Consider the following 13,021-nt stretch of genomic DNA (forward strand, 5'->3'; position numbering starts at 1 on the left):
ATGGAGACCTCATACACGCACCAGCACAAGAACTACAACCACTTGCATCTCCTTGGCCCTTTTGTCAATGGGGACTCGATCTCATAGGCAAGATTCACCCTCCTTCTTCCAACAGACATAAATTCATTATCACAGCCACAGAGTATTTCACAAAGTGGATTGAAGCCGTGCCTCTCACACAAGTTACTGGGAAACAAATCGCTACTTTCATCCTGAACTACATCATTTGCCGATACGGGATCCCTACTTCCATTATTACCGATAACGGGCGTCCTTTCAAGAACCAGGATGTTCGTGAACTCTGTGAGCGCTTCCATATCTCTCATCGTTTCTCCACACCATATTACCCCCAAGGTAATGGCCAAGCTGAGGCGTCTAACAAAACAATTCTCAAAATCCTTAAAAAGACAGTCGACGACGCTGGCCGTAACTGGCATGTCCAACTCAATCCCGCACTTTGGGCCTATCGTACCAGTGTCCGCACACCTACAGGAGCTACACCTTACTCACTTGTCTACGGTGCTGAAGCCATCTTGCCTATTGAGGTCGAGTTACCTTCTTTACGGGTCTCCTTGAGAAACATAATCAACGATGAAAACTACAGGGTCTCTCGCTTACAAGAACTAGAACTGCTGGAGGAACGACGACACACTGCTTTTAATCATCTCAAGGCTTACCAACAACGAATGAGTCGCAGTTACAATCACAAGGTCAAGCCTCACACCTTTGAGGTAGGTGACTTAGTCCTCAGAGAGAACCCCAAGAATCAACAAGACAGAGAAAAGAAGGGCAAATTTGAACCCAACTGGCTGGGTCCTTACATCATCACAACAGCATATGGATCTGGGGCATATCAGCTCTCTACTACAGAAGGTGAATCCTTGGAGGATCCTATCAACAGCATGCACCTTCGCAGGTTCTACACATAAGCTCTTTTTGAGTACCCTAATGCAAAAATACAAAAAAAATCAAAAACATTGCAAAAATACAAAAAAATTATAAAACAAAAAAAATCGTTACTTGGTGAAAACCTGGCAAACAGGCGCCTTGTGACAACAAAAAAATTGAAAAATCCAAAAAAGTAAAGTGAAATAATTTCGTCTAACGGTGAAAACCACTTCGGTGGCGCCCTGGGCAAGTACCATGGTGAAAACTGGGTCACCAGCGCCATGCGTAGAGACTTTGCTCCTCCCTCTTTCAGGATTCTCTTTCATCTTTTCACTTTGCACACACTCACAACTTATTCGCTCATAATAAACGTACCCATTCCCATCATGGCTTGTTATTGATCTACCCAAGATTGGTTAGCCATTCACGATAAACCCTCCCCTTTCACTCCCTTTTCCATCCATAATAAATCAGATCCTATCTGTGACTACGGCCAATTCCTACGTCTAGTAATGGGTGTGGAACTGAGAACATCACATGTTTCGAGGAGTACAGTTTCTTCTAGCGTCCTTCAAGTCTATCCGCGCACAATTCGCAATAAAGCAACATTTTGCATATAGCAGATCCGAAATAAAGTTCCATCTTCTCCATAATAAAGTTTCAGTTTCATGGATTCAGTCAGTTTCAGATGAGACACAGCAGCAACAATGGGCTTCAACAAAATCAAATCTTTCAACAGACTCAGACAACATATGGTTCAGTGTTATCTATCCTTTTTGTGAAAGTGAACATTGTGACCACAATCGAATAAGACTTAAACAAGTGACAAGAGACACAAAATTGAGGACTACAGTGGATGTTGGTGTCGAGTCTTGGTTTTCTTTTGATTTTATCTTTATGGTGACATGTCTTTTAGCTTTTCCAGGATGTCTTTGACTAGAAAGGCGAGGATGGGGTATCGTCACCTATTCGCATTTGCTGTCTGTGGATTGTCTTTTAGTAATGCTATGACTTGTCCAAGGATATGAGGACACTGTGAGTCTAGTATGAACTGGGGCATTCCTTGTTTGTGACTGTCTTATCTCCATGCAAACAGGTACAATGACTTTCTGGGCCGAACAAATGCCTCGATTGTCATAACCTATTCTGCCATAATAAAGCTCAATGATGATAACGCACAAGAAGCTCTTTCACGTTCATATCTTCTGTCTTCCATCCCCCTTTCTTGATTGACTTCCATCGTCCTTCTCGAGTCCGCGTAGCCCGCTATCACATGACTGAGTATAATGACACACCAAAAACATTTGCATTTCATATAGTTGCACCTGCATCACCACATATAAGCATTTCATACATACATATAGATATCACAACTGCATCACATCCTGCACACAACACTTGTTAGCACAATTTACATTTGCATTATCATATTCATTTGCATTACATACATTTTCATTTGCATCATGCATCACATATACAACATAAAAGACCAAAAATATATTACATTGCATCATATAAGCATCCATATCATAAAACATGCATCATATAAGCATCCATATCATAAAACATGCATCACATAAGAACATTTCATCACATAAGGTACACATGCATATAGCGGCCGCAAAAGATGAATCATCTCATATATATAATCAAATGTGTCATAATACAATGATGTCAAAAGAATCATATGGCTACAAAAGAATCACCCGCAGGTGTCTACAATACAACAATGATACATCTACTGATACAATGGGAGCCCACTATAGCTATGAGGAACTCCCTCCCTCGGAGCCACCTCGCCTCGACGGAGTCCGAGCTATAGATGGACCCGCCCCAGGATCCCCCTGTCCCTCTGGTGGTGGTGGAGGCCCCATAACCCCACCGCTGGATGCCTGTCTCCTGCGGCTCCCTCCCGTAGCCGTCGCTGTGCGCGACGATCTCTGGAAGCTCCTAGCCCGCTGCTCTGCTGGCATGGCTGCATAATATAGATCCCTCCAGTAGGCGATCTCCTCTCCGGCTCGCAAAACATAGGCGTAGCCTGCCCCTGCATCCTCTGCTGCCCGCCTACCTGCCCTCAGAGCTGTCTCGGCCTCTGTGTATCGCTGGATGGCCTGATCCCTCTCCCGCTCTGTATCTCGGACCCTGATCCTGAGGTGGTTCCTCTCTCGAACCAAATCCTCAATCTCATCTGCCTGGCCCTGGCAGATCTCCCGCAGCCTAAGCACCTCATCCTCCTCAGAGTCTCCGCTCTCCGTCCCTGCCTGTGGCTCCTCCTCTACAGGTGCCTGTCCCTGCGCCTCTGCCTGCACCTGTCCCTGTGCCTGTATAGGTACCTGTGGCTATACCTGTCTCTGTCCCTCTGGCTGCACCTGTCTCTGTCCCTCTCTGGGACCCTGTGCTGCTGGCACCTGTAGGGGCAGTCCACCCCGTCCTCTAACCACTGGAGCTGCTCTCTCCTGACCTCCCTCCCTCCGAGGTGCTACCCGTCTCTCTCCCACCACTCCCCTCCGCCTCCGCCGGCCCCTACCTCCATCCCCTCCTCCCTCATCATCCTCTCCTCCACCCTCTCCATCCACTGGCTCTGCTGGATCTGTCAACCTAGGAAATGGATGCTCTGCCCAGTACGCAGAGTACTCTGCGTCCATCCCTGCATCATCTACCTCTGGCCACATGTCCCATGGCATCGGCATCATCTCCGCTAGCTGTATAACTGCCTGATCATATGATAGCAGTGGGCCAAACTGCACCTGATCTCTGACAGTACGGGCATACATACCCGAGCCTCGGGGCATCCTCTGAATCCTGCCATACTGCCTGCATACCCGGTCCACCAGCTGTCTCTCTAATATATAGGGCGTCCGCCCAATCAGGTACCTACTCCGGAAGGTGTAGGGCAGCTCCAGTGCATCGTCCTCCCACTCCTCGCACCCCAGGTACGGCCTCCAGATCACCATGTCAATGTCATCAATGACTCTCCTCCAGTGCTCCAATCTCCCAATCCGAGGCTGGGATGTAATCATGGCATACAAATGAACAAAACTCTGTCCCTGTCCTCTGCCTCTGAAGTGAATCGGCCGTGTGATGGGAAGGTGCTCATAGGCCCACACCTGCAAGAGAGTCACACCGCAGCCCAACCCCACTGATCCATGGTATACAAACTGATGCAGCTCATAATACAAATGTGCTAGGACACATGGCCCCCATGCATACCTAGTGTGCTCTGCCATCAGCGTCTCCAAGGCCCCTCCCCAGCCCACTGCCAATCCTCGTGTGGCCCTGTCTGGACACAAATATCCACTGATGACTCCCCCAACAACTGCCGACAATGCTAATCCTGTGGTAGTCATGGTGTCCCAGGCTACATGCCCTGCTCGCATCTCTAACTCAGGATCCTGAAAGACCCGTCTCAAGGCCTCCCTGTCACCGTCACGGTCGTAGGGGATCAACTCTCCATCAATGGGAACATGTAATATCCGGTATACATCCTCCAATGTCACTGTCATCTCACCCATCGGCAGGTGAAACGTGCATGTCTCTGAGTGCCATCTCTCGGCCAACGCAGTCAGCAACCCCATGTTTGCCCGAAACTCGGGCACATAGAGCATATGTGTGAGACCCATCTCCTCAATGGAAATCATGTCCTGAATCGACAACTCTGGTCGCAGTCTCTGAGTCGATGGGAATCTCTCCCGTGACTCCAACATCGGCAAATACTCCTGCAGTCAAGCACAATCAATCTTGTCAGTTATCGTGGCATTCACTGTTTATCACAAAATGCTACTCGCTATCTAAATGCACATAGCTATTTATCCTAGTGACACTCACTGTTCATCACAAAGTGTTGCTATCTATCCTAGTAGTGCTTCCTGTTCATCACAAAGTACTACGTGTGTGACATTCCCTGTTCATCACAAAGTGTCACTCACATTCACACTCCCTGTTCATCACAAAGTGCTGCCTATCCTGGTGCTCCCTGTTCATCACAAAGTGCCTTGATCTATCCTAATCTTCCTAGAGGACCGGCTTGAGTGTATCCTCTCAGCAGCTTATCCAATCGACAGCGTATGTTCATCACAGAACTGCCGATTTGACCTGGAAGACACAAATTCGCATTTTTGGACACAAACACATTTTCTTGACATAAATGTGCATTTATTACATTACCTAGTATGAGTTAATGACAATAATAAATGCATCAAAGTACGAGGAGGTTTTGTGGTACTCACTGGCTCTCCTGCCTCCGTTGGCCTCTAGCATCGGCAAACACGGTCGAATCTGTGAACAAAAGCCATCATTGCTGACTGTTGCTGCTTTATTTTCGCTTTGCACTATGCTCTTGTGACGGTGTAGATGACAATAAGGATGTATTTTCCCCCGTGGTCTATCTTATAGATTGCCCTAGCTCTCATTTCCTGAGTCAGTCTTCTTTATCCTGTGACTTTGTCACTTTATCCGGTCAATCCATTCTATCCCGTCTTTCTTATCGAGAGATTGTCTGCAATCTTTTCAGACATTTTCATCCAATCTCTCGAGGGGGCATATCATTCCCATCCTGGGGCAACTTGGTATCAGTTCATCTTATCTTCTTTGAAACAACGCGACAAGCCGCATTGTCTCAAAGAGGGGCAAAATGTAGACACTCAAAATTGTCATGTCTAATTAAATAAATATTTTATTTATTTAATTATCTAAGCCTAATTCTTCTATTAATTAAATAAATCTTTATTTATTTAATTAATTCATTTATCCTCTTCTAGCCTTATTTCTCATTTAAATAAATACATTTATTTATTTAAATTATCCCTTTTCTAAATTAAATAAATATTTTATTTATTTAATTGTCCTACTTCTTCTATTAATTAAATAAATCTTTATTTATTTAATTAATTCATTATCTTTTTCTACACATGACACATGTCATTCATCTCTTATTTCCTACACTACCTACCTCTTTCGTTATTTTGGTATTTCTTATACCTACCCTCTAATCCTAGCCGACCTCTCTTTTTACACCTCTCAATCTTAACCCTCCATTTCCTATTGTGTCTTCTATTTAAGGAGATGCTTTGTTCATTGTCAAACCCTAATGACTGATTTTGGAGTACTTGGCTACACTACAATTCTACTTGCAACCACATTCCGTTCTTTGTTGAGCTCTTGTGCATACAAAAATCTGAGAGCAAGCATATCAAACAAGATCAATGGAGATAGGAAGAATGGAGATCAAAACCCTAGTGGACATGTGATGGTAAAATCTTTGTGATTTTTGAGTTATTTTGCATTGTCTTAGGTTATCTTCATATGTTATGGTGGATCTTTGTTCATTGTTAGGCTAGGGTTTGGTGGTTGAATTCATTTAGCCTTTCAATATTGTTGTTTATTGCTATCCATTTTCACCATATACAATTATATTTATGTAATAAGTCATCCAGCTTTGAAAATAATGAGAGTCTTTTAACCCTCTCACTCTGGATAACATGGTAACCATGTCATTATATTCCTCATTAAAATCACTCCTGTGGAAGGATTTAGGCCATCGTGAGGTGAGGGAACTTCTTGTAGTAGAGAGATAAACAATATTGATCACCTTTTTGCATTTATCCTCATGTTTCTCCTAGTACTCTTGAGCACTCTCTTGAGAAATATCAGCTACTTCTTCAACTGATGAGCCTTTGAAGACACTATTGAAGAATACACTATCTAGGGTCATGATGACATTTTGATCCTCATCTTTTACTTGCCTTGTGCTTGGGTCAAAGTGATCAGCTATTGCCAGTACAAATTCAGGATCATGAGCCGCAACTGGGAAAGATGCATACTTATGCAGCTCAGATTTGATTAAACTGGTTAGACGAGCAGGAGCCTTTTGTACCCGGTCAACAAATTCTTGCATATCAACATGCCCAATTTTGGTGTCTCTTATCTCCTTAATATTTGAGTCTACTGAACTCTCTGGGTACAGATTCAAGTACCTATCATACTTGTATTTCATCTTTCTTGACAATGCTTTAATTGGAGAAGGTTCCAACTGACCTGAGGAAGACTCGGGCTTGTTGTGAGGAAGATTTGACATTTGTGATGACTGCATCCAACACTGATGATTAGCTATTCATCATTATTAAAAAAAAATCATTTTTTCTCAAATGGATCGAAAAACGGGACTCAAAACAGGCTTAGGAGTAAAACTGCCAAAAACAGTAGGTCAGGGAAAAAAGTCCGACCTGCTTCTTTGCAAACAAAAATTGCACATCGGACTTTAAAGTCTGATGTGCAGACTCGGGATAGGTTATCAACACATCGGACTTTAAAGTCCGATGTGCTAACTAGAAAAATCAACCTGCACATCAGATTTTAAAGTCCGATGTGCAATTTGGGAAAAACATTTTAACACATCAGACTTTAAAGTCCGATGTGTAGGGGGAAAACTTAAAACAAGCACATCGAACTTTAAAGTCCGATGTGCTACCTAGAGAAGATTTAAAGGCACATCGAACTTTAAAGTTCGATGTGCTTGCAAAGGGGAAAGGCAACTGGTTGACATGTCAGGTTTTGAAACTCGACATGTCAACCTACTCACCTCCGCATATCGGATTTTAAAGTTCGATATGAGGAGGCTGAGATCCCGCATATCAGACTTTAAAATCCGATATGCGGAGATCCTTTCGTCCAGCTGCACACCGGACTTTAAAGTCTGGTATGTGGCTGGAGAAGGGAGACCTCAAAGGGCAATCGGGTTTTGAAGTCCGATTGTCCTCTGAAACAAGGAAGACAATCGGACTTCAAAACCTAATTGCCCTTCGAAACAAAGAACGAAAACCCTGAAAGGAAGTAAAATAAGAAAGAAAGAAAAAACAAAACGAAAAGGAAAACCCAGAAATAAAAACAAAATACAAAACCCTACCTTGCGGTGATGGAACAATCTGATGATGGAATGACTCGATCCGAGCTACAGTGAGGAAAAATATGAGTCACGGTGAGGAAAACGAAGGAGGGTGCGTGCAAGACAAACCAAAATGAAGAATAAAAATGCGAAAAATTAACTTAAAAAGCATTTAAACAAACCCTAAACAATCAATTAATGCGACATTAATTACAACTCGCAGTTGCATGTCGGGCTTTAAAGTCCAACATGCAGGCTAGGAATACTTGCACGTCAGACTTTAAAGTCCGACATGCAACCTATGGACAAATCACCTACAGCTCGGGCTTTAAAGTCCGAACTGCAGGTTAGGACAAACTGCAGTTCAGACTTTAAAGTCCAAACTACAGGCTATAAACCACATGCAGTTCGGACTTTAAAGTCTGAACTACAGTTGAGAAAACCTACAAATACACATTGGACTTTAAATTCCGAAGTGTATATAGCAAAAAGAACCCTATAGTTCGGACTTTAAAGTCCGAACTGCAAGTAAAACTGCAAACTTAAAGGAACAAGGAAAACAATAAAAATGAAAATCAAGGAACGAAACTAACTAACCGACCAAGTCGATTAAGCTCTCCCGGAGACCATAAGGTACAAAATGGACCAATTTCGTAGGGTTGCCTCATGATTTTGGCCATGCTGAAATCGAGGACAACAGATCAAACTTTTTTCTCCGACCTGCAATTTTCGACAGTTTTGCTCCTAAGTCTTTTCTGAGTCTGTTGTTTCGATCCGATTGATAAAATGTGGTTTTATTGATGATGATAACCATTGAAGAGGCTAATCTTTAGTATTGAATGTAGTCATTTGCAAATGTCAAAGCCCTCTCATGATAAATCAGAACCTTCTTCAAGTCAGTTGGAATATTCACTGGGAAAAACATCAGCAAGGAAGATGAAGTACAAGTATGACAAGTACTTGAATTTGTACCTGAAAAGTTTAGTGGATTCAAACATCAAGGAAATTAAAGACACAGAAATTGGTCATGTTAGTATGTAGGAGTTTGTTGATTGAGTTGAGAAAGCTCCTTCTCACCTGACAAACTTGATCAAATCTGAGCTACATAAGTATGCTTCCTTACCAGTTGCAGCTCATGATCCTGATTTTGTACTTGTAGTAGCAGATCACTTAGATCCGAATACGAGACAGGTTAGGGATGCTGATCAAAATGTGATCTTGAATTTGGATAGTGTTTTCTTCAATAGTGTTTTCAAAGGTTCTTCAGTTGAGGAAGTAGCTGACATTTCTCAAGAAAGTGCTTAGGAGTACTATGAGAAAAATGAGGAGAAATACAAGAAAGTAATTAATACAGTGTACCTCTCAGCTGCAACAAATTATACCACCTCATGATGATCTAAGTATTTTTATAGAAGTGACTTCAATGAAGAGTACAATGATATGGTCACTATCCTATCAAGGGTGAAGGGTTTAAAGGATTCTCATTACTTTCAAACCTGGATGTGCTATTACATGAATATAATCAGGAAAGGGGCTATGAGAATTGATTGGGGTGAACAGATCAGTGATGTGCTTTGTGCTCAATTGAAGGAAGTCAAGGTGATGCTAAAATTCTATATGACCTTGTACCTAGTTTATGCAGCTGCCTCTATGATGCAAAATCCAGGTTTGTCTACCAAGGGTGATAGGAGATTAGTGACTGTCTGGGAATACTATGATCAACTCACAATCAAGAATCAAGGTAGCTATTTTAGAAGGGTCAATGATGCCTTCTTTTTTGTGTGGAGGTGCATGTTTGATAAGAACTTGCAGAAGAAAAGATTGTCAGAAGTTGCATATAATAGGGTGCCCCATTTTGGATGCTTTTTTCTTTAGTTTCCAACTTTCACTTACATGCGGATCAGATGTTTCTCGGGTGAGCCCTTCATTTTGCCAAGGTATCCTTCTGATAAAATCATCCTCATGGAATTATGTCGACAACTAATCTATGTGCATGAAACACAATCATAAGCACATAAGACTGGGTTGAAGTTTTCTTGAATCTATTGGTAGCTACTCAGTTTTAACTAACCCCAAAGAAAAGAACATGGAGGAAGAGATGCAATGGAACACAATGAGAAGATTCAAGGCACAAATTTTTTTTGATGTTCGTGGCATGAAAAATAAGCTTAAAAGAAACTATACTCATGTTTTTAGATTTGAGGATGTATGGGCAGATTGCCAAGATGAGGAAGATATAAGGAGGATGGATTTTAGTCATCTTACCTTGGAGTAGATTGAGAACCTGGATTTGGCAAAAATCCCAATGACCATGGAAGACACTGATGACATAATAGACCTAGTCTATCATGAGAAGTAGGTTGCTAACTCTCCACTTCCTCTTGTGCAATGGTCGAGAAAGGAAAGTAAATCTATCACCCAAAGAATCTCTCCCATTCTGGCAAACACCAATGCTTGGCTGTTAAAAAAGAATCTTAGGATGAAACAACTTCCTGCTAGTTCTGGGGATGACGATAATAGTGATGGCCCAGTTGGTAAGACAACTATGGCTAAGACAAGAATGAAAAGTAGGGCAGATCCACAAGCACTATCCTTGGCCCCCGTGACACAATCTAAGGGGAAAGGGCCCAAAATTAAATTCACAATTAAAGGGTCCAAGAAGGGTGAGTCATCATCAACAGTGCAGGGGACAACTACAAAGGAACTAGAACAATAGCCTGCCATTGAAATTGAAAAAGAGAAGGAGACTGAAGATGGTGAAATTCCCCAACAAGAGGAAGCACAGGTTGAAGCAACATCACATCCAGGTGAAGTTAATGCCCCGATCACTTCACAGGTACCGACTCATTCAGAGGTGATTGTTCACTCTATTGGTTTTGATTCTGATCAAGAGGATGAGGAGTTTCATGATGGGGATCTGGGCATGGACATGGCGTAGTCAAAGAATGCTCAACAATTTTTTGCATTAACCAATTTCTCCAGTTTGGATGATTTTCCTTCATCCACCATTGTATCTTCAATGCTGGATTTTAATGAAGCCATGGAATAGGCATTTGCAGAACAATCTATAGTGAACTTACCTATTACTACAATCATAACAAAAATTCCACCATTGGCAAGTACTGAGGTTGCATCCACAACACCTTCAATTCTCCCATCTGTGACTAAAGAGATGTTAGTAGCAGCAACTGTTGCAACATCGACAAGTGTCTCATAAGATACTTCAACATTGGTGCCAATGACAACACTCATAGCTACTGCGAGCTCCGGTCAGCCTTCTCCCAAAATCTTAATTGAGATTCAGCAATGAGCTACTACTCCATCGGCCAGTCCAGAATTACCACCTTGGATGGAGGTAGTGGCGCCTAAGAGGAAAAAGCAGGCAATTTCTCCTGATGAGTTTGACTTTGAGCAGTTGGTTCCTCCGAAGCCTAAAGGAAGAAAGAAGCCAAAGACTATATCTCGGGTGTTAGTAGACTTGAATTCTAAAAGGAAGTATGCTGAGGTCATGGTACCATCATTAGATAAAGATAAAGGCAATATATGACCTAAGGATTACACCATGCAAACCATAGAGCTTGGGGTGGAAACACTTGAGAGTATTAAGTTGGATTCTCAGACAACTTTCAACTCTTTGTTATGGAGGTTTGATCAAGAGAGGGATGAGAAGAATGAATTAAAGCATAAGTATGAACAATTTACTAATGTTCTTTTGAAAGTCACACAATCTTCTCAAGAAGTTGAGCCCATAGGATCCTCAATGGACACTGAGGCTCTAAAGAAAATTGAACAGGTAGGAGTGAAGGGACGGGTGATGGATGAGTGGATTTCACGACTAAGGTCAGAAGGCTCTCATCTTCTAAGTTCAACAATTGGGATATTGGCAGATTTTGAAGTAATCCAAAGCCAAATGCAAGGGCTCAAAACTTCATTATCTCAGGAGATTGAGGAACTTGAGAAAAGTACAACCCTTTGGAGCAAAATGGAGGACTTCAGAATAGATGTCCTCATGGAAAATAAAGTAATTCCTACAAGGGAAAAATATATCCAAATTTTGTCATTGTCAACTCACAAGAAAGAGACAATAAGGTTGATGATTGCAGAGCTGGACTGAGAAAGGAAAGAAGGCGATGATGAGATTGATCTCATTTCTGCCAGAATTACCGATCTTCCTTGTTATCTATATGATGAAAATCAGAATCTCGTTACTAGTGAAGCCATCACACAGGAATTCCTTTCTCTAATGGACCACTACACGAGACATGATTTCTCACTTGGCACATTCTATAAGTTACTGGAGATCCAAGTCAGTTTTGAAGTCCTCGCATCCATGCTGAAGGACGGAAAAAAGAAATAGGTAAAGACTGAGGATACGATTTCTCGTGTTCATGTGATCACAAATTCTACCCCAATTCCGAATGAAGCAGAGATGAAAGCCATCCTGACTAAGTTCAAAGAATTCCATAAATAGAACGAGGAGGAGAAAGATGAATAAAAAATCCCCTTTTAGCTTTTTCTTTTTATGCAGTTGCATCATTAGATGTTGCTAGTTTTCTCCCAGCTGCACATTTTCCTCATGCTGTAGTTGTAGTAAAGTGGGACTGTGCAGTTGAGTTAGTCAACTATGCCCACATTTTTCTCTATTCTTTTCATATTTAAGGAGGACCTCATTTGTAAATATTCATCTTTTTCATGCTAAGAAAAACTCTACAAAATTTTTGCCTCTACTAAGACTTTGAGCTTTTGTTGTGAAGATTCTATCAACCAAATAAAGAAAGCAATTTTGTTTGATCTCAAACTTTGTATTGTGTTAAGAAAATTGTTTATATGGGTTAATGTTCTTATGTCCATTACTTGTATATGTTCTTTACTTCTTTGATATTGGAGATATTGTTATGTAGTCAAAGAGCTCTTGAATCGTGCAAGTAGACTGTGTGCTCCTTGCATATTTGGGAAATTTTCTGATAATTGAGTGATTAGTGGTAGGCTTTGTATTACTGCAGTTACTTGTAGTTTAAAGGATTAGGAATTCATACTTGAAGAATTTGAGCTGCAAGTTAAGTTTCTAATTATTCGTAATAATCAGTTTGAGTTAGTGTTATATTCAAGGGAGACTTTGTGCTACTTGATAGTAAGTTTTAGCGTAGTTTGTTAGATTCATTGTTCTTTTCTTTAAGTATCCAAAGAGATAGAGAAATTGTAACAAGGTGGAGGGAGAATACATAGACTATGAAAAAAGAGAGTTATATGCCT

Source organism: Cryptomeria japonica, chromosome 4 (assembly GCF_030272615.1).
Source record: "Cryptomeria japonica chromosome 4, Sugi_1.0, whole genome shotgun sequence".
NCBI lineage: Eukaryota > Viridiplantae > Streptophyta > Pinopsida > Cupressales > Cupressaceae > Cryptomeria > Cryptomeria japonica.